Source organism: Aethalodelphis obliquidens, unplaced genomic scaffold (assembly GCF_003676395.1).
Source record: "Aethalodelphis obliquidens isolate GAN/ISIS:26980383/991018 unplaced genomic scaffold, ASM367639v1 scaffold2, whole genome shotgun sequence".
Lineage (NCBI taxonomy): Eukaryota > Metazoa > Chordata > Mammalia > Artiodactyla > Delphinidae > Aethalodelphis > Aethalodelphis obliquidens.
In genome coordinates, this window is record NW_020837946.1 from 8,756,061 (window position 1) to 8,783,846 (window position 27,786).

A 27,786-nucleotide genomic window follows, 5' to 3' on the forward strand; every position below is an offset into this window, starting at 1 on the left:
CAGGATTGTTGATACAAATGCAGTAGCTTTTTAGTCAGAGGTGGATTTCCTTTAGGATACTATGGTCCAATTCTTTACAGACTCCTCTGGGCCTTGAGGATATCTATGGCCAGAGGAGCTAAGATGGAGCCTGTTTTTAAGGCTAAAAAGAAAGATAAAGGACAAAAGAATAGCAAGAAATATGTGGCCTCAGGGCAGACAAATAACCAAGAAGTCCTTTAGAACTTGCATCTTGGACACCTAAACAAATCAGATAGGAGGCTAAGGATGCCAACAATCCTCACAGCTGGGAACGTCATAAGGTCACTCTATAGGGTCATAAGGTCCCCAGCACCATCTCCTTCTGGCAATTGCCCCTCCCACCCCACACCATTAACACAGCTCCAATAGGAGGTGCTATAGTCCTGTAAGAACCATACCCCTGCTGTCCCCAGCAAAGTAACCTAGAGGGGAAGGTAGACCCCGGACTAAAGTGTCTATTGAGGGGCTGAAGCTCCATGAAAGAAATGTAGGTGACCAGGCTTTCTATCAGGTGGAGAAAGCTGGTCTGCAGAGAGAGGATGCTGGGGGGAGGGGGGCCACGACAGTGAGTAAACAGAGAAACGCAGTGGCAGATGGACACTCACAATAGAGTTTGTGTCCCTGGTGAGAACTCTTGGTGAGACCCCAGTGCATTTCTGCCTTGAGTGTTTGACTCCTCCCTGAGATAAACTTTCACTAAATCTCTGCCTTGTTGGAAGAAAGGGAGTTCCAAGTAACACAGGGGCTACTTCCTAGGCATCACTGCTCCAGCCCTGTGCCTCAGAAAGGCAACTCTAATAAGGGTAGGGCTTAGACATTGCTCTCTCAACCTTTTAGAGGCCAAAACTGGAGCAGTGAAGACTAAGAGTGGCACCATCTTTTACTCTACCGTGTACTCCACATACCTACTTTTGGGGCTGGAGATCTGAAATGTGTCATTAAATGACACAGGAAGTAACATAAAAAAATGAAAATGTGTAAATAGATATGTCCATTTATTGTCACAAACTAAGAATAAAGCTCAATATTATATAAGCAAATGCAAATTAAATGCAATTTTTTCCCATGGACATCCTAAAGTGAACTCTCAAGATGATTTTGTGAAACGCTTTATCTTTCCCTTGAAAACAGTTGCTCTGAAATGTGGAAGAAATATGGAAACGTTTAAGAATTAAAGATTACATAAATATATAAGTGTAGAAAATACAGGTATATCATCTCTTTAAACAGTCCTTTTAAGAAATCATAAACAAAACGAAAAGACAACCTACAGACTGGGAGAAAATATTTGCTAACAATGCAACCGACAAGGGCTTAATTTTCAAAATACACAAACAGCTCATACAACTCAGCAACAACAACAAAAAAACCCAATTAAAAAGTGGGGGCTTCCCTGGTGGCACAGTGGTTGAGAGTCCGCCTGCCAATGCAGGGGACACGGGTTCGTGCCCCGGTCCGGGAAGATCCCACATGCCGCAGAGCGGCTGGGCCCGTGAGCCATGGCCGCTGAGCCTGCGCGTCCAGAGCCTGTGCTCCGCAACAGGAGAGGCCACAACAGTGAGAGGCCCGCGTACCACAAAAAAAAAAAAAAAAAGGGCAGAAGATCTAGATAGACACTTCTCCAAAGAAGACATACAGATAGCCAATAGGCACATGAAAAGATGCTCAAAATCACTAAGTATTAGAGAAATGCAAATTAAAATTAAAATGAGGTACTACCTTACACGGGTCAGGATGGCCATCATCAAAAAAGTCTACAAATAACAAATGCTGGGAAGGGTGTAGAGAAAAGGGAACCCTCCTACACTGTCGGTGGGAATGTAAATTGGCTCAGCCATTATGGAAAACAGTATGGAGGTTCCTTAAAAAAACTAAAAATAGAGTTGCCATATGATCCAGCAATCCCACTCCTTGGCATATATCCAGAGGAAACGCTAATTTGAAAAGATACATGCACGCAAATGTTCACAGCAGCACTATTTACAATAGCCAAGACATGGAAGCAACCTAAATGTCCACTGACAGATGAATGGATAAAGAAGATGTGGTGTATACACACAATGGAATACTACTCAGCCATAAAAAAGAATGAAATAATGCCATTTGCAGCAACTTGGATGGACCCAGAGATACTAGTGAAGTAAGTCAGAAAGAGAAAGACAAATACCATGAGATCACTTACATGTGGAATCTAAAATATGACACAAATTAACTTATTTACAAAACAGAAACAGACTCACAGACATAGAAAACAAACTTACGGTTACCAAAGGGGAAAGGTGTGTGGGGGGGTACATTAGGAGTTTGGGATTAACAGACACACACTACTACAAATAAAACAGATAATCAACAAGGACCTGCTGTATAGCACAGGGAACTCTACTCAACATTCTGTAATAACCTGCATGGGAAAAGAACCTGAAAAAAGATGGATATATGTATAACTGAATCACTTTGCTGTACACCAGAAACTAACACAACATTGTAAATCAACTATACCTCAAAAACAAATTTCCTTCTAAAAAAAGTCTTTTTCAGAGTTATATGGCATCCAACAACAACCATTTAAAAACTAGAACTCCACAACTTCTCTTTCTTCAGTAGTTCCTGAGAAGCTACACGTATGAGTGGAGGAAGAGTGAAAGAGGGAATTGGGGCAAAAACAAGGTGTGTACACTTAGAATCTCTCCATTCAAATGTCTGACTTGAGGTAGAGCAGAACATTTTAGAGTTAGAACATCAGAGTTCTCATTCAGAGAGAAAAGTCTTTTGGTTCAAAAGAAGAATCAGATAGCTGCCATGGCTCCAGAATAAATGTCTCAAAAATCAAGCTACTTTAGGAGGAGACACCTGAGGATCTGAGAGACAACCCTGCTCCTTAAGCATCAAAAATAATAAATAAGTAAATAAGGCAGGGAAGGGGTCCAAGAACAGCTAGTTTTGCAATTGCTAAATGTTAGATGACATAATTTATCATCCAAACCAGGACAATTCAGGGAATAAAGGGTGACACAATGGATAATTATGTGAGGACAACAGGCATAAACCTGGACTTTTCCTGGCAAGCCAAGACATTTGGTTACCCCTACTAAACTATGGCCATCTTGCCTCCCCTATGACCAGCCAACTTTTCTATTTCATTTACTCTGATTTAGCAAAGGCAAAGCACCCTCCACCTACAGCAAGGCCTAGCAGGGTCACCTGCATATAAATACTTGTCAGTGGTGATGAAAATAAGTCTTTCTTAGCAATATCTGGTATTTCAAATCAGCAAACATCTACAATTCACCAGGAAGAATATGCCCATGTCATGGAATAACTTAACTCTTGAATCTCCCACCAACTACTCTGCTCCAGGCCAGGTAGTCAACAATTTGCCAGTTCCCCTATGTCTTAAATATTATCCTGACTCATCCTATCCTGCTCTCATTGCTGAAGGGATCAGAACAAGCTGATCCAATTGATCTAATTTGCCCCAAAGGTTAATTGTACTCTGTATTTACAACATTTACATAGCATTTACATTGTATTAGGTATTATAAGTAATCTAGAGATGATTTAAAATATACTGGTGGATGTACAAAGGTTATAGACAAATACTATGCCATTTTATACATAAGGGCATATTCTGGTATCCATGGGGGTCCTTGGAACCAACTCCGCTCAACCCCCGCCTGTGGATACAGAGGGCCAGGCTGTACATAAAATTGCCTTATCTCACGTCTCAACCCACCCCTAGTAGCATAAGCATTATCAGTTTTTAAAATCTCTATTTAATAGCCTCTGCCCCATTGTTTATTTGAATTTCTTTTATTTAGCCACTATCTGAATTGACTACTCATTTATCCAGTGCTTTTAGTCTTACAACCTGTTTGAAAAACAACATCTTTTAAGAGCTGAGAACATAAGATCTTATCACACCCAAGTTGGAATCCAAGACCCGCCATTTAGTACAAGTGTGCACAAAAGCTCTTGGGCAAAACATTTACTTTCTGAGTCTCGATTATTTACAAAATGATAGGGTGACTATTAAATTTTTAACATGAATAAAATGCCCAGGGTAGTACTGAAAACACGGGGAGAGCTTACTAATAAATGGCAGTTATCAGTCTGTATGAGCTTTTACTATTACTGAAGTAAATATTAACCTTTTGTCTATCATTATGCAAAGTTTTTTCGCATATTTACCTTAGTGTCTTTTCCCTTTCAATCACTTGACAGCAATGGAAATAAGCCTGCTTCTCATCCAAAGGTCTGATAAATATTCAGATAAATGTTCTAATTTATGTTTTTATTTGTTTTCTCATTCTCCCATCAGATTTATTTTCATAAAGGGGTAGCTTAATTATCAAACTCGATTTTCCCAGAGAACAAATAACCAATTATCTAAAAATCTTTTGCTAAACACTCCTTCCTCCTTCCCCACTGATGTATGATTTCACTTATGTATTAGGTGCATATATACCTCTCACTGAACTCCCTAAGTTGACTTTTTAAAAATCTGACTGTATTCTCTGGCCAAGAATACACTAATTTAACTTGGGAAATTTTCTTGCTTCATAACATTCAGTACTCACATTCAAGAACATGGTAACTCTCCATTCTTAAGTCTTTTTTTCACTCAGTTAAGTTTATACTAGTTTTCTTCAGAGATCCTAAACATTTCATATCAATCCCCCCAACTTAGGAATTTTATTTTTTGTTGCTATGATGAGATTTTTCTCCCAGTATTTTTATAACTGGGTATTGCTAGCAAGAAAAATGCTACCAACATTTAAATATCTTTATGTGGTATACACCTATCTTATTAAACTCTCACTTTTAGTTTTTCAGTTGATTCTGTTGGTTTTCCTAGGTTTAAGATTGCAACATCTGCAAATATTGCTATTTTCCACCATTTTTTTCAAGCAGTTATACCTTTTATTTGATGCATTCTTGCATTGGCCAGGATAATATCAAACATCAAAGGTGTATGGCATGCTTGTTTCATTTTCTGATTTCAAGGGGAATTCCACCAATGTTTTCCCATTTAGTAGGTTGTTTGCTGTTGGTTTAAAACAGATATTCTTTTAAAGAGTTCATAATCAGGAAGAACTGTTGAATTAGCATTGTTATCTTGGCACATACTGGTATGATACCGCATGTTCAATGTATGCTGATACCAGACCTCAAGGGTTCAAAAACTAGGCTCTGTGACTTACTGGCAATTTATCCTTGGACATATAATTTAACTTCTTGGCCTAAATTTCTTCACGCATAAAATGAGGGTAATAATAACAACCTCTTTCTTAGGGCTGTTTTGAGGACTGTTAACTGAGATAATATATTAGAGCAATGCCTGGCACACAGTAAATACCAAGCGTTATTTGTCTTCTTTAATTAAGAGAATTTCCTATTTAATTAAATTTGCTGGTGTTTTACTGAGAATTTTCATGGCTATTTCCACAAGTGAAATCGAAACATAGTTTTCTTCTTTTGTAATGTCTCAGCAGGTTGTCTCTCTTATATTTTATTGTGTTTTTAAGAGTTCATGCTGGTTTTTAAACATGAATTTTATACCTCCTGGTATTTTTGTAGAATCTAGAATAAATGAGATCGTTTATTGATAAGTTTTTCAAGATTGTTAAAAGAACTTATCCTGTCTATATTATAGAGGTCTGAAGATTCCCTCCTTTTTTTGGTTGGGAAGCCACGGCCTTTAATATACATGTAATATATTCCATGATTAACAATCTATTGAAGTGCAGCAGCTCTTAAGACAATTCCTAAAAGCAACCAGTTCCACCTTTATCGTTAGCTCTTTCAAAGTTGCACATGACATACAAATTTAGAGCCACTGTCTTTCTCTCTGGTCACTTCCTTCCGGATGCACTGCTATGCCTTGTTCCTCTTCCCTATTCCTTCCTCTTCTTAACAACAACAAAAGCATCTGCAAAAGATAGCTGTGCCCTTTCCAAACACCTATGATAGCCTAGGCTAAGGGCACTCATCCCTCACTACATTTAATTTTAAAAGTGGGGGAGTTTTCATAAGATAAAAGAGAAAAAAGCTAACCCCCCCCCCCCATAAGGTTTTAGCTCTTGTGAGGATGGAGTGCACTCCCCTACTGTCCAGTCCTCTTCCATCAACTTACTTCCAGTCACTCACTAGGTAGTCTTCAGGAACAAGAGCAAGACTAGCTCTTGGGTAAACAAATGGGTTATGACCAATCTTAAAGAACAGGGGTGAATGATTCTAACAATATAAAACTAGGAAGTATTTACTTTGCTGTGTGCACATACAGGAAGATGGTACCAGTTCTAGTTCCTCCTTGCCTACTTGAGAAGGCAAGGCACAGGGATGCGGGCCACTGTATCTGCAACTGATTTGCCAGATGCAGCCTAGGAAAAGTGTATTATTATAAAGCTATATTCTAATACAATAAACATAAGTAAAGTGATCTTGTAAAGACATCAAAATGACTTCTAAGTCCTAAAAAATATTCCAACTTAAATTATACGATTTAACATTTTTCAGACAATCTCAAATATGAATGAAACTATGAATCCTTACAGATTCATATCTTGGCTACATCCTAATCCAACACACTTAATAGAATCCTATTAGGAAAAGAAATAGTTAATAAATGGACAGTAGCTTCTAGAAGTTAACACTCTGCTAAGGACTCACCCCTTTCTGGAATCTGTCCAGCAATCATCAAGTTCACTGTCTATGATTTGTGGATTCCACCTTTTCCTCTTTTGGAAGAACAGTACATTAGCTTCTCTCCTCTTCCTGCACAGCTCTCTCTCTTCACAGCTCCTCAAAGACCCCTGACAGCTACTCAGTAATGTGCAAGTTGTCTCAGTGTCCTAGGATATCACACATCCTGACCAAAAAAACTTGATCTCATCTGTTTCTGTAACAGAAATTTCCTATGTTCCAGGATGATTCTACATTTCAATACCTTGTGGTGAAGGCAACAGAGTATGGTGGGATACAAGTGCACCCTCCGGGACCAGGGTTTCAAATTTAGGGCCCCTTTCTAGGTGTATGATTTCAGACCAATTACTTAGTTTCTTTTTCTCTGTTTACTCAACTGAAAATATGGTAATGAAAATAGGATTATTAAAGGAGTAAATGAGGTAAATATATATAGCGGTCTTAAACTTTATACCAGCAGGTAACATATATGTGCCATGTTAGTAATTATTTATTCTTTTTACCTCATTCCTCTTACTTACACAAGTACAGAATCTTTATGCTTCTTTAATACTGACTTGGTCTGCCTCAGTGATGCTGATTAGAACCTCTCATTTCAGAAACTTCAGGTCATACTGAGGACAAATGGGCAATAAAAGAAACAACAGGAGAAAATTTAATTAGGGATGGACAATGTAAATGCCTCAACAGGTGACAAAAATGACTGAAGCAGCCAGCTAAGTTCAGGACAATGGAGAACAGTCTACAAACTGGATTTGGCCCCCACCATTGTTAATACGCTCTAAATGTTCCTTTTCTTAGGTCAGGACACAAAAATTAAACCCTCAATAGCATTATAAAATACTGAGGATGGGGGAATTTAAAAAATGCAGAAATGGAGATAAAACAGGAAAGAACAACTTTTACCTTGTTCTTCTTTTAGTGAACTACAACTATAAGAATACTAAATTAACCACTGATATAGGTATGTACTTATTTGTATTTAATTACATGCTATAAAGAAAGATTATTCTAAACTTAAGATACTGTTAAAAAATAGTTTAAAAAATACAATAATATGGCATGAAGCAATTATGAGTCCATTTACAATTAGGAGGCAAATCAACTTTGAGTGGGTCCTTACGGCTATTTTAAAGCTTACTATTCCAGAGGGCTGATATCAGAGCAAATGATATATCCAGCTACAGATCAAAAAGAGTTCAGGTTCACCTGAAGGCCACTTTAACACTTTCAAAGTCCTAAAATATTTTTGAAAGTGTGTACAGTGCAGAAGGAGTTTTATAACTTCAGTTATCATAAAAGCTAAAAGGTATTGGGCACTTAAAGCATATCAGACACATTATGCAAAGCACTTCTTACTGAATCCCCCAATCCTCAAGACTACTTCATCCGTAGGTTCTACTCTTGCTATTTTACAGATGAGAAAGCTGAAGCAGAATGGACACAGAACACCCTGCCCAAGAAAACACAACCAGAATCTAAATCCAGGAATTCTAAAGCGAGAGCCCTTCCTCTTCTAGGCTGAGCTTTAGTTTTCTCACTCACAAAACAGTCTTGACAGTATCTTCTCACTCTAAGTCTTAAGAGTTTATAAATTCATGTAACCTCACAGTGTTTCTCGAATTGAATGGTGAATTATTTCAGTAACTAATAACATACATTTAAAAATAGAACAAAATAAGAAGTATCAGAACACATGCACTGTACATAGGCAGGCCTAAGTATTGTTTCATGAAACTTCTTTTTCAGTTTTGACAGTGTGTTTATATATGTGCTGGGTCACTGATTAAAAATGGAATTTCTCACTGTGGGCTGAAGTTCAAAAAAAAGGGGGGGCGGAGCTTGAAAAGCCACTCACCTAAAGCGTTCATTCTTTTACTTAACAAAACTGAAAATAAATTATTCCAACCTTAATTGAATTCCAACTTGCTGTAAGTAATCATTCCAATTAAAAAGTAAATGCTTTGAATTCCATACTAATAAGTATGGAAATAAGAGGTTCTCCCAAATTATGTTCCAACAGAACCCTCCTTCAAGGTGTTTGTGGGTACTTCCTGGGGAAAGGAGGTGTTCTTGTTACCAAATAAACTGGAAAATTGGGAAATACTGTACATTACATTTCCCTCCTGGACAGTCAAAATGCACATCATTAAAAACTCTGAAAAGCTCTGCAGAAAAACAATAACACGACCATCATCAAAAAATAAAAACTGATGAACTGTTTTTAATCCAATGCTTTCTAAACTTAAAATTTCTCTGGAACCTCTCCTACCAACTACTAATCTCTCATAAAACCATATTGTAAACAGAAAGCCGAAAGATCTGCAAGGATCATTTTAATGACCTGAGTTTCTGTCTCCCTGCTGGAGAATCCAGAAAAAGTAAACTGGCTGATAACATGCCATCAAAGAGGGGAAGAGTTGTTTACCTGGACTAGGAAACCTCTGAGACTGACATATAGAACAGGACCCATTATAATGGGCAGTAAAGACTGCCTGTGGAACAAATTAATTCAGAATAGATGTCTGAGGAGTCATAAATGCTCAGGGGTGGTGAATATCACTCTCATCTCTTATCAGTTACAGAACCCTGGGCTAGAAACCATCCTATGATCTAAGCCAGCCTACCACCCTTTCACAGGTAGAGGATTAGTACCAATTATAACCAAAGAATACTATCTTGAGCATGTTCTTCACATCTTCAAATCTGTTTCTACATTTTTGGTCTTTTCTTTTCCATTCACATTGCCTTTAGTTAATATTTTTCCTTTCTGCAAAACAAACAGCTCATAACACTTCACAACATATAGTATTGATACTTAAAAGTTGACAGTGAAACTAGATGTGAGGCTTGAGGATTTGTTAATCATTAACTTACTAAGCTTGTACTTCACAACCACATAACACTAGATCGTAACCATTTATTCATAAGTACAAAAGAAGAAAATTTGAAAAATAAATACATTTTGATGTAACATTACCTGAAGCAGAAAACTACTGCATTGTGAAATAACACGAGGCACCTGACCAACCAGAAGAAAAAATGTAAAAGCATGGTTACGTGCCACAGAGCTCACGTAAAGAAACTGACTTCAAGACCACAGGCAAAAGGAGAGGTGTCCAGTAGAGGGGGGAAAAGCCTACAGAAAGCTTACACATAGGATCACTGAAAATAAGAGCAAAAGAGACTGAAAGAGCTTTTCGGTCTGGTCCCCTTAGTATAATAATGGGACGACTGAAGCCTAGAGAGGTGGAAAGACTTGCCCAGAGTGACGTGATTAGTGAACGAGTCAGGACCCAGCCCAGATCTTCCAATTCCCAGGCTTCTGCATTGCCCACTATAACACAAAGCCTCCCATCTTCTCTACAAGACCAACATGAAAAATAAACACTACTTACTGGCCTAATAATCACTAATCAAATTATGACTCTATACAACTAGAGCATTTAGAAGAAAACATCTCATTTTGTGTTACAACATGTGGTTGCTGCCTAGAAACCTATTAATATCCTCTTAGGTATACTTACAAACCTTCATTCTAAAGTACTAAATCAAAAGAAGTCAGCAAGAAACCAAAACCCTATGGACTGAGATAAAACTATGTCATATGAGAGAGTCATACTGTTTCCGGGAGCACACATTTTGAAGTGAGGCAAATCTGGGTTCAAATCCTAGCTCAACTGTTCAATGTCTGTGTGACCTTGGACATGCCCTCACCTTGGCTTCCATCTGTAATGATGCTGGGGGATAATACCACTTGATTCTTCACCTATTTCAACTTTATATTCATACAACTACCCCCCTTCCAAAAAAAACTTGTCATCTACATCATGATTATAAACATTAGTATATTAAACACCTTTAAAAAAAGGATTAAGTGCCATAAAACATTTAACATATGAATACAATCTTTGTAAATTTTTTGTGAAAAAATTCAAAGAAGACATTACTGCATAAAGTATAAAATTAACTTTCTTTCAAGCAAACTGGATAAAGAACAAAGAACCAGACTCTACATCAGTCCTACAACTAATAAGCAGCACAACCCTAAGCAAGTGACTCCACCTCGCAGAAAACTCCACCAGTTACAGCTCAAAGTCAGCCACACCCCATTCCAGTTATGGTGCAGGAAGAACCATTCGGACTACAGGGTTCCTAAAGCTCTCTTCTACTTGAAACAGTGTAGCATCAGCACCATCACAAAACTCAGTATGAATCGGCCCTGTTCTAAGCACTCTAGACATAGTAACTCGTTTAATCCCCCTACAATCTTCTCAGATGGTCTGTATCATTCCTATCCAAGGAATCTAAGCTAGAGAGAAGTGAAGGAATTTGCCTGAAGTTACAGAGCCCATAAGAGGGCTGAGGGGTTCAACAATCCAGGAGTCTGGTTGCATCTGTGCTTTTAACCACAGGTAATACTGGCTCTCAGAATCCTATAAATCCCAGAGCGGGCCTTAAACTATAGACATGTAAACAGAAAACTGTTCATGCTATTTCTTCCTTGTGTCCAAATACAGCTGATACATAATCTACTGTGGAGGGAGAGAACAGTGACTAACATGTTAAGGGTACCCTGTAAAAGAAAAAACTACAGTTCATTTGACAAAGTTATAAAGTAGCAACTTAAGATCAAGCTACAAAATGTGTATTTTGTTTCTCAAACATGTTATTAAAATAATCAAAGTGTTGTGATATTTTAACATTATCATACTTCCTTGGTTATAAAAATTTATCTGCTGGATAATGCTCCTAAGGAATAATTATCATATAAAACCAGAATGCCACTAAATATTGGTTAACTACATTTTCTGCCTCTGTAACCATGCACAGGAAAATATATATATATACATATCAAGAAGCACACACAAACCTACAACTTAAACACTGTATTCTGAGTATGGAAATCTCAAATTAGACACAATGTACTAAGGGTTATGCAAATAGGTATATGCCAGACACTGCCAACATAAACGGCCAGGGCAGGCTTGACCTCCCTCCTTTGGAGCTACTTCACACCTGACTGACTTCTTGCAATTCTCTGCATGCCACTCTTCCTTCCTCTGCCAACTTAACATCACAGTTGCTAAAAACCCACAATTCTGCCATCCCCTCACCCCTTCTATCTCAAGAGAAAAGTTAAAAGCACAGTGGCGCCAGGGAAGCTCAGTGGGGTAGAAAACAAATCACATTGGAGGACAACATACACATGCACACACATGCATGTGCACACACCCCCGCAAAATGCTGACTGCAATAAGCTGTTAACCTTAATTTCATCACCACAGTCTATCATCTGCCACCTAGTCTTGCAATAACTCTTTTCAGAATCCTTGGAAGGCCTAAGAAACAGAAGCAGAACAAACATTTAGCGTTTACTCCCAGACAAGTCTACTCTATAAATGGTGGTGGTACAAATATTTGCCTCACTGTGCTCTGCCCTCATACTCTGGACTGACAGGGTAGTGATTAGGGTCCAGTTGGATAGTCATTTGAGTGGTGAGACACATAAGTAAGAAGTCCCATAGATCAATTCCTTCTTTAATTAAGGATGGCTCCAAACTAGCCTTCTCTCCAATAGAAAACAGATTACAGACTGATGACCAAACTGTTACGCAATGTTTAGGCTACTTGGCTTGATCTGCATTCACACAAACACAAGATCTTTATATCTCAATAATTAAATAACAAAACAAGTCATAAGCAACCTAACACAGAGTTTCTAAGATTTGATCTTCTTTTCCACAATTTCATCACACAACAAAGTTTTACCAACATTTTGCCATTATATACACTAATCCACCCATCAGACTCCTGCTTCTATTAACACCAGAAAACACCCGTAAAATCAAATTTCTAAATAAAAGAAGCCATGGAAGACGGAAATTGATGTTTAAAATAGAGACACCACCAGAAAGGTAACCAGAAGACACTACCTGAAATGATGAAATCCTGCTGTATATACTGGATTTTGTATTTGCCTGCTAAGGTGAGGTGGGTGGAGGTAGGGGGGTGGGATTTGGGTTTGTGTCTGTATTTTATGACAGGTGGCACAACTGTGAATGATCAATGAACAACTTCTCTTGGAAAAAAGACGCTTAGTAAAATATGGCAGTAATTACAGAAATCTATAACCTACCAAAGTTGATCAAAAGAAAAATACATCAGTAAATATTCAAAAGTAATAAAGGATGCCTTGTGGTATACACATTTGCAAAATACAAATAAAGATTCAAATTAAACCATATTAGGACTTCCCTGGCGGTCCAGTGGTTAAGACTCTGTGCTTCCACTGTAGGGGGCATGGGTTCATTCGATCCCTGGTCGGGGAACTGAGATCCTGCATTCTCGGGGCGCAGCCAAAAAGATTAAAATAAATAAATAAAAATAAGACCAGATTATAAAACCAAGCCCCATACTTAAACTGGGCTTTCTCAGCTCTTCCTTTACAGTAACTTTATTAAAATTTATAGTCTAACTCAGCATCACACTTTAAATGCCATTAGAAAGAGAAACAGAGACCTCATTAATGCAGTTTAGACTGTAAAGCACAAGGGAAAAAACTGGTTTAAACAAGAACCTGCTAATGAACTAAAGTGATCTGCCTTGAAAAAAAAAAAGTCCCTTTTGTTACAGCAGCAAATTATTTCACAACAAATTCTATATTTTACTAAAGAAATACCGACAGAAAAATGAAATACACCTAGCCTGAATCTTTGTGATGTTATGATCAAAAAGTAGTTAACCTATATGGATGGCCTTAGTATAAAGACTATTTTTTAGGGGCGGGGGGAGATGGGGTGGAGTGAGAAGGGGAGGTGCATCACAGTGTATGGGAGATATTATACCAGCTATGAAAGTAACCTTTTTATAGTGCCTTTTAAAAAAAAGTACATCCACTCATATAGCAGAAATGTGTGATCTCTTCCATACCTGATGACAACACACATCCCAAGTAATAAAACCTTTCTTCATTCAACAAGCAATAGGATCCAAATCTTACAGAGAAGTTAAAAAATAGTCTTCAAACAAGAAGGCTTTAGAAAAATTTCCGTCCACAGCAACAGTTATTAAGCATGACTACTGCATTTTATCTGAGGTAAATAAGGCTATCTTATCAGAAAAAATAATACACTTAAGAAGAAAGACTTCCCTTACACTTCAGTAAAACTATTTTTATATGAAGATATTCAATGACAAAAATGAAAAGCCTAAGAAAAGCTATATATGCATAGCTTATTTCATTATGTAAAAAAAAAAACATAAAAAGACTGAAAAGGAAATATGCAAAAATGTTAATAGTAACATAAGTGGTGAGATTACATAAGATAATTTTTAAAAATTCTACAGTACTTCCTGCAAAAGTCTTTTTTTTTAACTGAAAAAAAGTTGGCATTCACTTGTCATATAAACAAACAACAAATAAGTCCTTACAAAACCAACACAGGTTCTAAGCTGCTTCCATAGACCATACTTCTAGACTTCGAATAAAGGTGCTAATTATTTGCTAGTAATCTGGAAAAAAGGAACAAAATAAAGCCAAAGACTTTCATTTCTGGCTCTCCTATAAATATTTTCATAACTAAAAACTAATGAAGAAATTTTTACCTTTCTAAGAAAAGGTTCTATGTCCAACTTTCTATTAGTGACAATCTGATTTTTTAAAGCATCAGTTTAGACTGCCTTACACAAAAACCATCTCAAAGAACTAAGTTATGTTCAGTTCAGTAGTTCCAAAATGTAGACACCTAATACACAGTGCGAGAAGTTTTGATGCATTTTAGTGAACTGCACCAACAGAAACACCTCATTTTACACACACCTTTCCATTACTTCTTAAGAGCCTTATATCTAAAGAAGCTTTTTGCAAAAGGTCCTTTGCTTAGCCTGGACGTGGATTTATTTGAATATCCGGGAAGCTGTCAAAATCGATCTCAAACTGCATTATATTCAAGGCACAGAATGTCACCTCTTTACTGGGCCTCCTTCTCTTTCTTTCACAAGAGCGCCCTTAATATCCCCTAGCTTACATTTCCGGGCCCATGAGTCACTGAGAAATCAGCTCTAAGTTTCCTTAAAATGCCACTCAAACGGCTCCTCTACAGCATTCAACGATCTGTCCCCCCAGCAACTCTTTGGCCTACCCCCAGTCCCCACTGTGGCCCTACGCAATAAACTGCACTATATACTATTTCTAGACTATACCTTTTTACCTTTGTCCTCTAGCTTTGCGGCTCCTCCACATACCGTTCTCTTCTGCAACCCTCCCCTCTCCCAAATGCCGTCGGGCCTTCAAGACCCGCTTTGTACCGCCTCGCCCAAGAAGCCTTCCAGATTTCTGCTAGGCGGAAGTGATCGATCAGTCCGGTCTTCCCTGGGTACCTTTCTAGCATTCTGTAGTTCTTTCACAGGACTTATCATCTCCTTCCCGGTATCGTGGTTATTTGTGTACTAGCCTTATCTCCTGCACCACAGCGTAAGCTCCTCGGGGGAGGGGACCGCGGGCCCGGGTTCCCCTTTGAATCCCTCTGGCACGGACCGACCAGGGCGCCTGCACGCACTCAGCGCGCAGGCTGGTTCAACCGAACTCGGGAACGCTCCGACCGCACAATTCCTAACCAGAAATCGGTTAGGCATTTTCCCGAACTGAAGAACGCAGAGATGCTATCCGCCTCCTGATAACAGGAAGTTTACCAGGGACCAGAAGCGAGGTGGCCGGAGCCCTTGTGCAGTGGGAGTGACAGTTACCCGGGCCCGCACTCCCCTGTCCTCCCGGCTCCGGCCGCAGACGCCCCCACGCCGCCAGCCCCGCCACAGAACCGCGGAAAGCTGGCAGGAGAGCACGGGGCCTCCGGAGACCCGGCCGCAGGCCCGTGGGCGCCGCGACGGCGAGGACGAGGGGGTAAGGCTCCGCGAGGAGCCCGGGCCGGGCGGAGAGGGCAGGCCGGGCCGCTCCCGCCGACTCCCGGGCTGGGGCCGCCGCCGCCACCCGAGAAAATGGAGGCAGCCCCGGGGCCGGTGACGGGCCGGGGCAGGGAGGCGGAAGCCGGGCTGGCGTCCGCACCTCGAAAAGGGTCGGGCTGGGGGTCACTCACGGGGCTGGGCCGGGCGGCTCCCTCTCCGCCTCCGCGTCGTCGCCGTCTCCGTCCTCGGCCGCCGCCGCCTCGGGCTGCTCGCTCGGTCCCCGCGGCGCGGCTTGGGCGCTCGGCCCCTCCGTTGTCTTCCGCCCGCTCCTGCTCCCGGTGACAGGATCCCGCGGCAGCAGCGGCGGCTGCGCGAGCGGACGGCGGCCCAGGGGCTCCCGCGGCGGCCGCCGCACTGCTGCTCTCGCTCGCTTGCTCCGGCTGCGGCTCTGCTGCGGGGCCCCGCACAGCCTTCGCCCGGCTCCCGGAGTCTCAGTCTCTCCCAGGCCGCGCCGCTCCCCGCTCCCGGCCCGAGCCCGGCTTTGACGTGCGTCTGCGCAGCCGCCGAGGGCGCGACGTCGGGCGGTGCCGCAACGCCCCCTTCGGCCTCGGGCGCCCTCGGGCGGCCGGGCGGACTCGGGGCGTAGGAGTCCGCGCCGAGCCGCAGCGGGAGGGGGAGCAGAGAAAAGCGGAAGCAGAGAACGGGAGTTCCTCTCCTTTCACCTGCAGCTGAGATGTTGGTGCTCAGCCCGGTCCCGTCGTTCTAAGAACTCTAACCAAAGGAATCCTACGTCCACTGTCTGCGACCACTTCCTGAACTCTTAACAAAGCTCTATTTCTGCTAAAGGCCGGGGGCTGACTTGTGCAGACTCATTCCTTCCTACTTTCGAGGGACAGGTAACTCTCATTTTAGCATCCTCTGAGAGAGAGTGTAGAAAGTGATCGAATGACCCATATTAGTAGGATTCAAAAGCCTGGATTTAAATCTCAACTCCACCATTTAGTCGCTATGGGCTATTTCCTGTCCCTGTTCCTACGTTCCTTCACATACACTCACACAGAAGTATAATAGCATAGTACCATAGGCTTATGAGGTTGAATGAGATAATGCATCGCAAAGCTCTGACAACAGACTCTGGTACATAAAAATGCCATACATGTATATTTTCATTTCTTTCTGTTGCTTTGCTTTTAATTTGTAACTGAACAGCTATTTTTGAGTATCTGTTGTGTGCCAAGCACTGTTCTAGGTGGTGGGGCACTGAACGAAACATTACCTGCTCCTGAGACAACAAATAAACCAACATATATATGATATCAGATGGTTTTTAGTACTATGGAGAAAAAGCACACAGGCTAAAGAGGCGAGGGAGTGCAGGGTATTGTTATTTCTAGCGCTCCCGCAGGGGGCAAGCTACTTGAAGAAAGAGACTGCTGTGAGCTATGAGTATGGAAAAGCAGAAGGAACAGCAAGGACCAAGGCCCTGAGGTGGGGATGCCTTGGAGCCCAGCAAGGCAAGAGCCCTGAGGTGAGAGAGGAGAGATAAGAAGAGAGGGAGGCCATATAGACCAAAGTGAGGACTTTGGTTTTTACTCTGAATGAGAGCGGGAGATATTTGGAGGGTTTTGAGCAGAGAAAGGATGTGGTCTGACATTTCAAAAGAATTACTCTGGTTGTGGTGTGAAGCCCAGCCTGAAGGGCCTGAGAGTTTCATCCAGACCAGTTGGAAGGCTTTGGAAATAGTCCAGTGACAAGAAGACAGACTCAGCCCAGTGGAAGACTAAAGAAGTAGTCGTGTTCTAGCCACATTTAAAAGGGGGAGCTGACATGACTTTGCTGAATTCTTTTTTTTTTTTAAAGATAGATTTTATTCATTTAAAAAATTTTTTTGTTTATTTATTTTTGGCTGCATTGGGTCTTCATTGCTGCGCACAGGCTTTCTCTAGTTGCGGCGAACAGGGGCTACTCTTTGTTGTGGTGCATGGGCTTCTTATTGTGGTGGCTTTTGCTGCACAGCACAGGCTCTAGGCACGTGGGCTTCAGTAGTTGTGGCACGTGGGCTCAGTAGTAGTGGCGCACGGGCTTAGTTGCTCCACAGCACGTGGGATCTTCCCAGACCAGGGTTTGAACCCGTGTCCCCTGCATTGGCAGGCAGATTCCTAACCACTGCGCCACCAGGGAAGCCTGATTTTGCTGATTTCTAAGTTTTTGTGTGTATGTTTTTTTGTCTTTTGTTTTCTCAAGCAACTGGAAGATACAATTTGGGGAAATGGGGAAGACTTAAACAGAAACAGATATGAAGGGAGGAACTTGGAAATACATTTGGGGGCATATTAAGTTGAGCTGCCTGTGAGACACCCAAGGAGGGAGCTTGATGTAGAAGTCTGGGGTTTGGGGAAGAGGTCTGCACTGGAGATAGAATTGGGGGAGTCCTCAGAGTAAGTAAAATCTCAATACAGTACTCAGGGAGATCCTTTAGGGAGAGAGGGTTAATAAAAGACAAGGCCAAGGGTGAGCCTGGGCCCCAACACTGAGAGGTCAGGGAGATGACAAGGAACCAGCAAAGGATGCTGAGAGGAGCCAGCGTGGCCGGAGGAGACCCAGGAGAGGTTCACATGCTGGAAGATCAGGGATGGAGGATGGATCCATGGCTCTGAATGTGGCTAATAGTTCAAGTAAGATTATAGTGGTGATTGGTCATTGGTGTCAGTGCCACAGAGGTAACTAGTGGCCTTGGGAAGAGCTGTTTCAGCAGAAGTGGGTGGGAAAGCCTGACAGGAGTGGTCTCTAGAAAGAATAAGACCTAGAAAGACCTCTGTAGAGAGAATTGGGCTCTAGAATGAGAGACCATGGGTGCAGACAATATTTTCATGAAGCTTTGTTCTAAAGGAGAGTGGAAAAATGGGGCAGCAGCCAGAAGGGAGAGTGAAGTCAAAACAGATTTTTTGTTTTATTTCATTTTGTTTTGTTTTGAGGATGGGAGCTGTTAGAGCCAGCTTCCGTGTTGACAGGAATGATTCAGTAGTGAGGGAAAATTTGATGATGACTGGGGTGGGGCAGCATTTTGTGGAGAGTTATCCTTGAGTGAGCAAGTAGAGAAGGTTGCAGCGCACAGTGGTGGGTCTGGCCTTGGAGACCAGCAAGGCAAGCGTTCCCTCACAGTAACGGAGGACAGGCAGCCCCGGGGATGAGGTGGCAGAACGTGTGGACGTTTCCTTTGAGGGCTTCTCTTTTCTCAGGGAAATAGGAAGCAAGCAAGGTCATCAGCTTAGAGCGTGGACAAGGTAGAGGTGTTGGAAGCTGGAGGGGAGAGGGGAAGGTGTACAGACGGGCCAGTCAGCGGGATAGTCTGTCTTTCAGAGGCCACAATTTGCTGGGATGGTGCCAGCACAGGATGGTGGAGACTTGGATTCAGCCGGGGTTATTTTTCTTAGATAATTCCATGGAGGGAAAAAGGGGAAAGGAAGGCGAGAGCATATACAAGGAAGTAATAATAATAATTGCTGACTGTTGCCTCCGAGCTGGATAGGAAGGAATGAGGAAATGGGGGAGGAGGTGGGAGCCATGGGAGGGCAGAGACTCTGTGGAAGTGGCAGCAGGATCTAAGGAATGATGGGTGAAAGGATGGTGTAATCAGCACCGTAGGCCAAGTGAGCTGGAAAGGAGGAGGTGCTAGAAAGGAGGAGAGCCAGGTTGCTTACCATGAGACTATGGAAGAAGCAGTTTCCGGTAAATGTCAAGGCCTGGGACAGCTTCTCAAACTAATGTGCACGTGCATTACCAGGGGATCTTGATGAAATGCAGATATTGATTCCCTTGGTCGAGGGTGGGGCCTGTGATTCGCCATTTCTAACAAGTTGGCGGTGGGATGGGGGAGGATTATTCTTATTCTGGTTATAGCCTTGATACCAAAACCTCAATAAATGCAACGCACACACAAAGAAAACCAGTGACTCTTGCCAGTGAATATATATAATCTTGCCAGTGAATATATATATGAAAAACCTAAATAAAAAGTATGAAATATAAGTAAAATAATAACACATTACAAGTAAAGTTCATTCCAACCAAGGACAATTGATCTCAAACATATTAGAAGCTATTAGAAAAACTATAGCTGTCTAGGCTCAGAGAGAAATCAACTGATGACAAGCCCTGAGCAAGATGGTTCCTGAGGCTGTCTCTGCTTCTCTCTAGTTACCAGGGAAGGGAGGCACCTCGCCCCCTTCAGTGAGCAGACTGCAAGTTTTATCTAATTTTGAAACTTTGTTCAATGAGGAGTTTACTCCCACTGCATTTTTTTTTTAAGAGTTTTCTTTTTAACGGCAGTCCCCCAAAAGGTGGGCTTTATTGTGCTGACATTCCACAAAAACAAGTAGGGACCCAATTTCCCACAGAATAAAAGAATGCACGGGGGTGGATAATCCCACATGCAAGGTTTGGATTCCTTTGATTTAAGGGTCAGAGCAGGATTCCAGATTAATCTTTTAACTGGGATAAGTCCACTGCAGCTGAGAATTATAGCAGCAAGATGGCAGAAGTTTCTGGAAAAAGGAGTTTGTAACAAATTCTGAAGCCAAAGTGAAAGAAGCAGCGTCATCTGAGCACTTGACCATCTGAGCACTTGAATTTGCCCTTGGGGAGATACCTTTTCAATCCTTCTACTGGACTCCAAGCCCTTTCTATTAATATAATATATATGTATTATATAATATACTCTATACTTTATAGTCTATGAGGCATGACCTCTTTCTTGGAAATTCCTTGACCTCTTCATCTTGAAGGCCTCTCTACAGGGGCCCCTCAGTCTCCCATGCTATGTCCACAGACCTCAGAGTCACACAGGAGGGTCATCATTCTCCTGGAGTCCGTATTGGTCCTGTGTTAATGCTTCCATCATGTTCATTTCCCTTCCTGTCTTCTGCTGAAGCTGGGCCATCGAAAAAGGCACCTCCCTGCCTTAATCACACCACTCGTGAAAGGACTTTGAAGCCTGACTCACAGCTTCCCTCCCCACCCCACCCTGTGCCTGACTTCTCCAGGGCAATATAAGTGCCACTCATCTGATATGTTAGGTCATGGTTCCCTCATACTCTCTGCCCCAGTGACCTTCACTTCCACTCTACTCACCAACCACCTGGTTAGCGCCATCCTGGTCTCTGCAGTCACCAAGATTCCACCTTTGAAGCCTGAACTCTGTTAACTCTCCTGTTTAACTGCTCTTTCCACCCATTCACCCTTCCCACACCCTCATACCCACAAAACCTGCTCTGAATCTCATTAAAACTTTGTTTATTCAACAAATACATATTGAGAGCACATAATTACTGGGCACAAGCCGTGGGAATGAGACAGTGGGCCAATACATGGCCCCTGCATTCAGTGAGCCTGTGGTCCAGGAAAGGCACACAAAAAAACAGCAATTACAGAAGAGTGAGACTTGAAGTATAAATAAGATTTAGCCAGTTGAAAATGGGGGTAAATGCTCAAAGAAAATCATGTACCCAACTGTGCTTTCCACCCAACCCACTGTGCTTTCCACCCAACCCACTGTGCTTTCCACCCAACGCAGGAAAGCACAGTGAACATACAGTATATACAGCTTAGAGCTTGCGGAGGCGAATTTTATTTTTTTAATTTGTTATTTCTTTTTTTTCCCCGACTTCTGAAGTATTATTGACATACAACATATGTAAGTTTAAGGTGTACACTATGGTGATTAGATACATGTATGTATTGCAAAAGGACTACCATAATAAGGTTAGTTCAAATCTTCACCCCCTCACATAATTATGATTTTGTGTGTATGTGTGTGGTGATAACATTTAAGATCTACTCTCTGCTAATTATAGTCACCACGCTGTACATTAGATATGTACATCTCTATGAGCATTACATATGTGATATATGTACATTATATATATTATATTTACATTAGATATAGTATGAACATCTCTCCATTTCCCCCACCTGCAGCCCCTGGCAGCCATCATTCTACTCTCTATTTCTGTGAGTTCATCTTTTTTAGATTCTGCATATATAAATGAGAACATGCAGTATTTGTCTTTCTCCGCCTGACTTATTTCACTTAGGAGAATACCTGAATACCCTCCAGGTCCATCCATGTTGTCGCAAATGGCAGGAATGCGGAGGGAAACTGGCACTAGATAAGGCTGAAGGATAAACAAAGTTCTAATATTTGAAGATCCTTATCATCCGTGTTAAGGAGACTGGATTTCAACATGAAGGCGATGGGGGTAGGTTGGGAGGAATGAACACTGAAACTTTAAGCCATGGAGTGACCAGCTCAGATCTGTGCTTCAGACTTATAAACGTCACTCTGATCCTGCATGCACTGTGGGTGGGAAGAAGGCCAGACTAGAGGTAGTGAGGCCAGTGGGAGGCTATTTTCATTCTGGCAAGAGAAATGGGGCCTGAACTAGGGGGCATGGAAAAAAAGTGAATCAGTTAGGAAAAAAAAAATATCTAGAAGGCAGTAATTGGTGATTTGAAGGCTATAGGTGGTAGGGGAGAATATAGACTATAGGATGAAAACCTGGCTTTTGACATAGGCAACTCGTTGGATAATAGGGCTAATTCATTAGATGGATGCCATCCAGGAGAAGTCAAAAGATAGGAGGAAAACCAGGAGAGCATAATATCCCACAGACACATTTCCAGAGAAAGAATAGTCAGCAGTCTAGTGCTACAGTAGGATCAAGTGATACAAAGTTGGAAGTTATCGGTTGGATGTGGCAACAGGAGGATTTTGGTGACCTTGAAGAGAGCCGTACCAGTGGAGTGATGGGTGAAGAGGCACTCATATGGCAGTGGGTTTAAGGTGTGAACAGGAGCTATGGAGAGGGAAAATATGAGTAGAGGTTGCACTTTCAAGACAGGGAAGTGGAGAGGAAGGCCTGGTCAAGAGAGGGTCTGGGAGACAGCGGAGACTTGAGCACGTTTAAGTGCTTGTGAGAAGGAACAGTTAAAGAAGTTGAAGATACAAGAAAGAGAAGGGAATCACAGATGCCTGGAGGTCCCTAAGGAGGGAGGAGATTTCATGGGAGCATAGGAGAAGGACGAGGGCTCCCACTGTGTAATAGCAAAGACAGAATAGGGTGGAGGTCCGGGAAGATGGTGGCTCAGTAAGATCAGGGGAATGTTTCCGGGAGTTGAGGTATGCAGGATGTGTTTTGTTAAGAAAAAAAAAAAAGAGTAATTTTGTCCTAAAGTAAACGGACTTGTTGTTCCATAATGAGAAAGAGGAACGTGTAGGTTACAACCTGAATGGATATAGAAAGGTACAGAAGGTCTAGAAAAGGGGATTTTATTTGTCAAAGCTGGCTAAGTTTTGGTGGATTTTTTTTATGGATTTATTTATAAGATTTTTTAAAAAGAGTTTTAGTATCAAATATATGGACACAAAACTTGAATTTGTTTTTCTCTCCAGTAAAATGAGAAAATTATTCGTCTGCCTTTCGTGAGAGGTTTGGTAGATTGACTAATGGCTATTGACTAATAGCCCCCTAAAGGTGGCTATGGCCCAATCTCTGGAACCTGTGAATATGTCACCTTACATGGTGACAGGAACTTTGCAGAGGTGATTAAGTTAAGGACCTTGAGATGGGGAGATTATTCTGGACATCTGGGGGGCCCAGTGTAATCACAAGGATCCTTATAGGAGGGAGGCAGGAGGGTCAGAATAAGAAAACGGTGATATGACAACAGACACTGAAAGAGATTGAAAGCTAGTTCACTGCTGGCTTTGAAGACTGGGGAAGGGGCCATGAGCCAGGAATGAAAAGGGCCTGTAGATGCTGGACAAAGCAGGGAAATGGGTGCTCTCCTGAAGCTTCCAGAAGGAGCCAGCTTTGCTGACATCTTAACTTTAACCCAGTGAGACTGATTTTGGACTTCCGATCTCTAGAACTATAAGATAATAAATCTGTGTTGTTTTAAGCTCCCAAATTTGTTAGAGCAGCAATCAGAAATGAATATGAAGCTGTAAAAGGTTATTCTGTACCTTCTGTGTGGTTTGCCAAGGTAACAAAGATTCTGTGTTTTGCCAGAATAATTTTTATGGTTTATGCTGACTTTATTATGTCCCTGATTCTTTAAGAGAACAAAGTTTTCTTACTTAGGAAAGAGCTAAGATTCTTTACAATCACGTTACCTCCTATGCTTATTTTTAAAATCCTTTCTTGTCACTTTAAGTAAGTACCAAGTATTATTTCTCAGGAACTCATGATCCTACCGTATTCAGGTGTTCGAATATCCTGACAACTTTTGATATTTTGTCTTACCCCAAATTGATCCTAAATAATACCTTTTGCACCCAAGACTGTCTTTAAGATTTCCCAAAGGAAAAAACACAAAGGATTTGTTCTCTCATTGTAAAAAGAGAAAAGGCAGGAAATAATTGGGTATATTTGATGGTTACTACTGATGAGTTGCATAGGAAGAGTTGTTAAATCAGAAGAGATGCTGCTTAGCATGTCCCAGGGTAATAAATCAGTTTGGTAAATTGTAATTAAATTCGGATTTCAGGAACTATATGCTCTGGGGAAAATTCCTAGAGTGTTGTCAATGCTCTCATTGGCCCTGTTGTTTCTTGGTGCTGCTGTACCTGATAGTACAGTCATCCCTCAGTATCCACAAGGATCTGGTTCTAGGATCTCCCACAGATACCAAAATCTGTGGATACTCAAGTCTTATAGAAAACTGCAAAGTATTTGCATATAACCTACTCACATCCTCCCGTATTCCTTAGATTACTTATAATACCTAACACAATGTAAATGTTATGCAAATACAATGTAAATGCTATTTGAATAGTTGCTGGTATGCTGCAAGTTCAAGTTTGCTTTTTTGGAACTTTCTGGAATTTTTTTTTTCCAGAATATTTTCTGTTCTCGGTTGCTGGAATCCACAGATGTAGAACCCATGGACACAGGACCAACTGTAGACAACCACAGGAGGTGTTGTCAGGCATAATTTAGCTATTTCCTAAAATGGTAACTCAGCCATAGCTTCTTTAATTTGAATTTAACTACTACAGTGGCAGTTTTCAACTGGAAACTAATATCCTTTACTATGGGCTTATATTAATATGCAGAGGTTTAGGACCAATTCCAGATTTACAGAGTCTCTTTACTTGATATTCTTTATATATTCTTAGTGTATATTATGTCAGGATTACTATATGTTATATCTGAAGATATTTTTCCTCTGAAGATTACGTTCCTCCATTTTTATAAATTAGATATAATGTCTACTCTTCTTTGAAAATAGAGTTACTCGTTATGTTAACAGATATTTTACCTAAAACATTTTCTGGATTGACTTTATTATTTTGGTTTCTGTGCTGTAGAAACGACCAAATTTCCTTGTCAGTTGTATTATTCTTGTTATGAACTCCCAGCCTATCTTTCACTTTTGAAAATGTCAGTAACAGGTTAACCACAGCCATCTTATTTTGTCATCTAAAGGTAGTTTTTTGGGTTTCTCTGATGCTTCCCTGAAAGCACTTACAATCAGCTATAGACTAGAGTGCTTGTCTTTGACAAAGAAGCGCTGTCTCAGAGTCCTGTGGAAAGGGACTATGCTAGGCACTTTGGGGTACAGGCTTCTGGTGGCCTTATTTAGACAACTGTGAGACCATACCAGTGGGCTGAGTCAGGATTTCTAGAATTCTAGCTGAGACACAGATGAATTCATGAGAATACAAAACCAAAATCCAGGGGAACAAGAATTAGTTACCTAGGACCGAATGAATGAATGAGGGGTGATGGTGGGTTTTGTTTGGAATATTGTTGGTGTTGTTTTAATGTTCTGTTTTCTAGGTATATAAGGAACTCCATTCTCTTTTCCTAAAGCTATCTATAACTCATAATAATTCAGTAGACTATGCTTTGCTAACCAGAAACAAACCATGTGTAAATATCTTATGCTCCCTCCTTGATGGTTCCAAAATTCAGAAAGTCTTGTGAGTATTCTTAATTTCATGGCAATATAATTATTTGCATAGGTTCAATAAGAATCTGTCTTCCTTTTTAACAGGACAAAATTGGAAGCACTGGTTATGACCCCAAGGCTTTGCCTGGAATATCATATTTGAGAATGATGTTCATTTGATCAGAAATGACCTGATACTTCTAAGGAACTAAGGTTGATTTTATGGAGCCAATGGTTACAAAGCCTTCTTGGGAAAACTGACCTGGTACTTGTTTGCCGAGTTCCCAGCCTTACAGGTGAGTAAGGAAGATCACTTCCTGGCAGGCCCATGAGCCTTAGGATAATTGGGCAACCTTGAGAAGAGAGGAATTTGCTCAAATTTATGAGCACTGCAGGTGAATTTGATGGCAAATCCTAGGCTTGGCTTCCTAGCCTGAAGAGGCTTTCAACAGCCAATCTGAGATACCTTATTAGAACTTCCAGCAAACGAACTTAAGCAGGCCTATGTGGAAGATCGTCATTCTGGAGGTACCTATGTAAATAGGCCAAATCTACTGAAACCAGCCTTATTTTGTGATCAAGAAAAATCTTTCTTTGAGGTTATCCTTGCCAAAAGAGGGGTATCAAAAAAGAGAAAATGTGTGTTTCAATTATAGCACACCCTTCCAGGTTATCAGACTCTCACCCTGTTTGTTGCCTTTGAGTTTTCTTCTTTTTTGCAGTTGTTTGTACATTGCAGGTAGCTGATGACTGTGCAAACTCTGTCTTGTCTGATGAGGTTTCACTGACCTCCTTCCCCCACCCCTCATGGAAAAACCAGTTTTGGTCCCTTCCTTTAAGTTGGACTGGATCTGTTGCCTTGTCAAAATTGTCGATCCTTACCACATTTTCAATTCTTTCAGTTTTCTTCAATATCTGACTACAATCTTCCAAACTAACTTTTCAAATTTTTCTCCCTCCTGCCTGACTCAGCATTACCAAGCACTAAAACTTGTCTACCTGGATCCTATCAGCACTTCAGGTTGCCTTGCAGCTGGCCTTTCCCCCCAGAATCTGAAGAAGCTCTGCAAGCTGTAGCCTAGTGACTTGGCAGCAACCTTTAAGGACCCAGCTCCACAGCAGACCATGCACAGGCTGGAATTCTCCCTGGACAAGCTGCTGCTGGACCACTAAGGAAGGCCAACAAAATACTTGGATCACACGTGCCCGTGAATGAAAGGTAGCCAAGACGACACACAACATCACCAAGAGTATGGCCATCTTAGCTTTGAGAAACTCAAGGAGTGGTGCTGCAAGATTTTCTTCCTCTAGAATCCCCTGGACTGGTGAATTCTCAAGGTTCAACTCCTGGCTCTTTACCTTAATACAATTCTTATACTATTATGTCTCTATTTTAGGCATCCCTCTTTTAAGATATCTGATCTCCAGGACCATAAAACAACTGACCTCTGCCCCACCTCTCAACAGATGCGCCACCAGTTTTAGAAGAACAACACCAGCGAGAACTCTGGAGAGACTGTTTCTTAGGCCCTGCTTCCTGCCCCTTGGGAGACTTATGCTTGCCTCTGAGTTGTTCAGTGACAAAAGATAGTCATCTGGAACAGGGAGGCGGGACTGACATTACTGAGCGTTACCTGAGCTCTGTGCAACTTCAGCAGTGATGCTTAAGAAATCCCCGGACCCCTCTGTGCCTTGGAAATGACAAGCCAGCTAACCACAAAGGACCACACTGCCCTCAGAGTCTCCAAGGGAAGTCTCAACTCCATCCTTTCTCATGACTCCTGTAAGATTCCAAGATGGCTCCCTTGTTTACCTGCCTCTATAAAACCCCTGGTCCCCTTCCTTTTCTTTGAAACGTTCCTCATCAGTGGATGTTCTCCTTATTGCAATCACCTGAATAAATCATCTTCTTAATTATCAGGTGAATTTTTTCTGTCACAGCTCCAGTGAGGACCTCCCTTTGATGGCAGCCGGCACGTTGCCCCCGACTGCCCGGCTGGAATAACAACCAACTGTGCCCTGATACTCTGTTCAGCCCTCCTGAGGACAACTACCCTTTCGACAGCTCAGGACATGAGTAAACAGAGAAGGACAGCATGGCCCTAGTTGCCTCAGGTAGTGTTGGAGTTACGGAAGGAAGCTCTCACGTCCTATGTTGAATGGGACAGCAAGGAATCAGTCTGAGATACTTCTGAGATGAGCTGG

The 27,786-nt window shown here is 41.5% G+C and overlaps 1 protein-coding gene and 1 long non-coding RNA gene across 8 annotated transcripts in view; one reads left to right on the forward strand and one right to left on the reverse strand.

Annotated features, from left to right (window-relative positions):
- Positions 1–16,098, reverse strand: part of CAB39 (calcium binding protein 39) — an 86,769-nt gene extending 70,671 nt beyond the window's left edge. Inside the window, exons 1-5 of one of the 5 annotated variants that reach the window (XM_027118789.1) lie at positions 15,819–16,098; positions 7,245–7,337; positions 6,691–6,919; positions 6,285–6,401; positions 4,939–5,065 (exon numbers count right to left, since the gene is read on the reverse strand). The gene's annotated coding sequence lies outside the window, so the exon portion shown is untranslated. Of the gene's footprint in view, positions 1–4,938; positions 5,066–6,284; positions 6,402–6,690; positions 6,920–7,244; positions 7,338–15,818 lie in introns of those variants that run through there. The other 4 variants (XM_027118760.1, XM_027118778.1, XM_027118755.1 and 1 more) reach the window with 4 other exon arrangements.
- Positions 15,270–27,691, forward strand: LOC113626861 (uncharacterized). 3 transcript variants are annotated; one of them, XR_003435309.1, is made up of 5 exons: positions 15,270–15,625; positions 24,526–24,641; positions 25,687–25,877; positions 26,554–27,364; positions 27,523–27,691. It is a non-coding gene; the product is annotated as an uncharacterized LOC113626861 (long non-coding RNA). The 3 variants fall into 3 exon arrangements; XR_003435310.1 differs by lacking the exon at positions 15,270–15,625 and adding an exon at positions 16,210–16,523; XR_003435312.1 differs by lacking the exon at positions 24,526–24,641 and having other exon boundaries at positions 15,271–15,625.
- Positions 27,692–27,786: the final 95 nt, after the last annotated feature.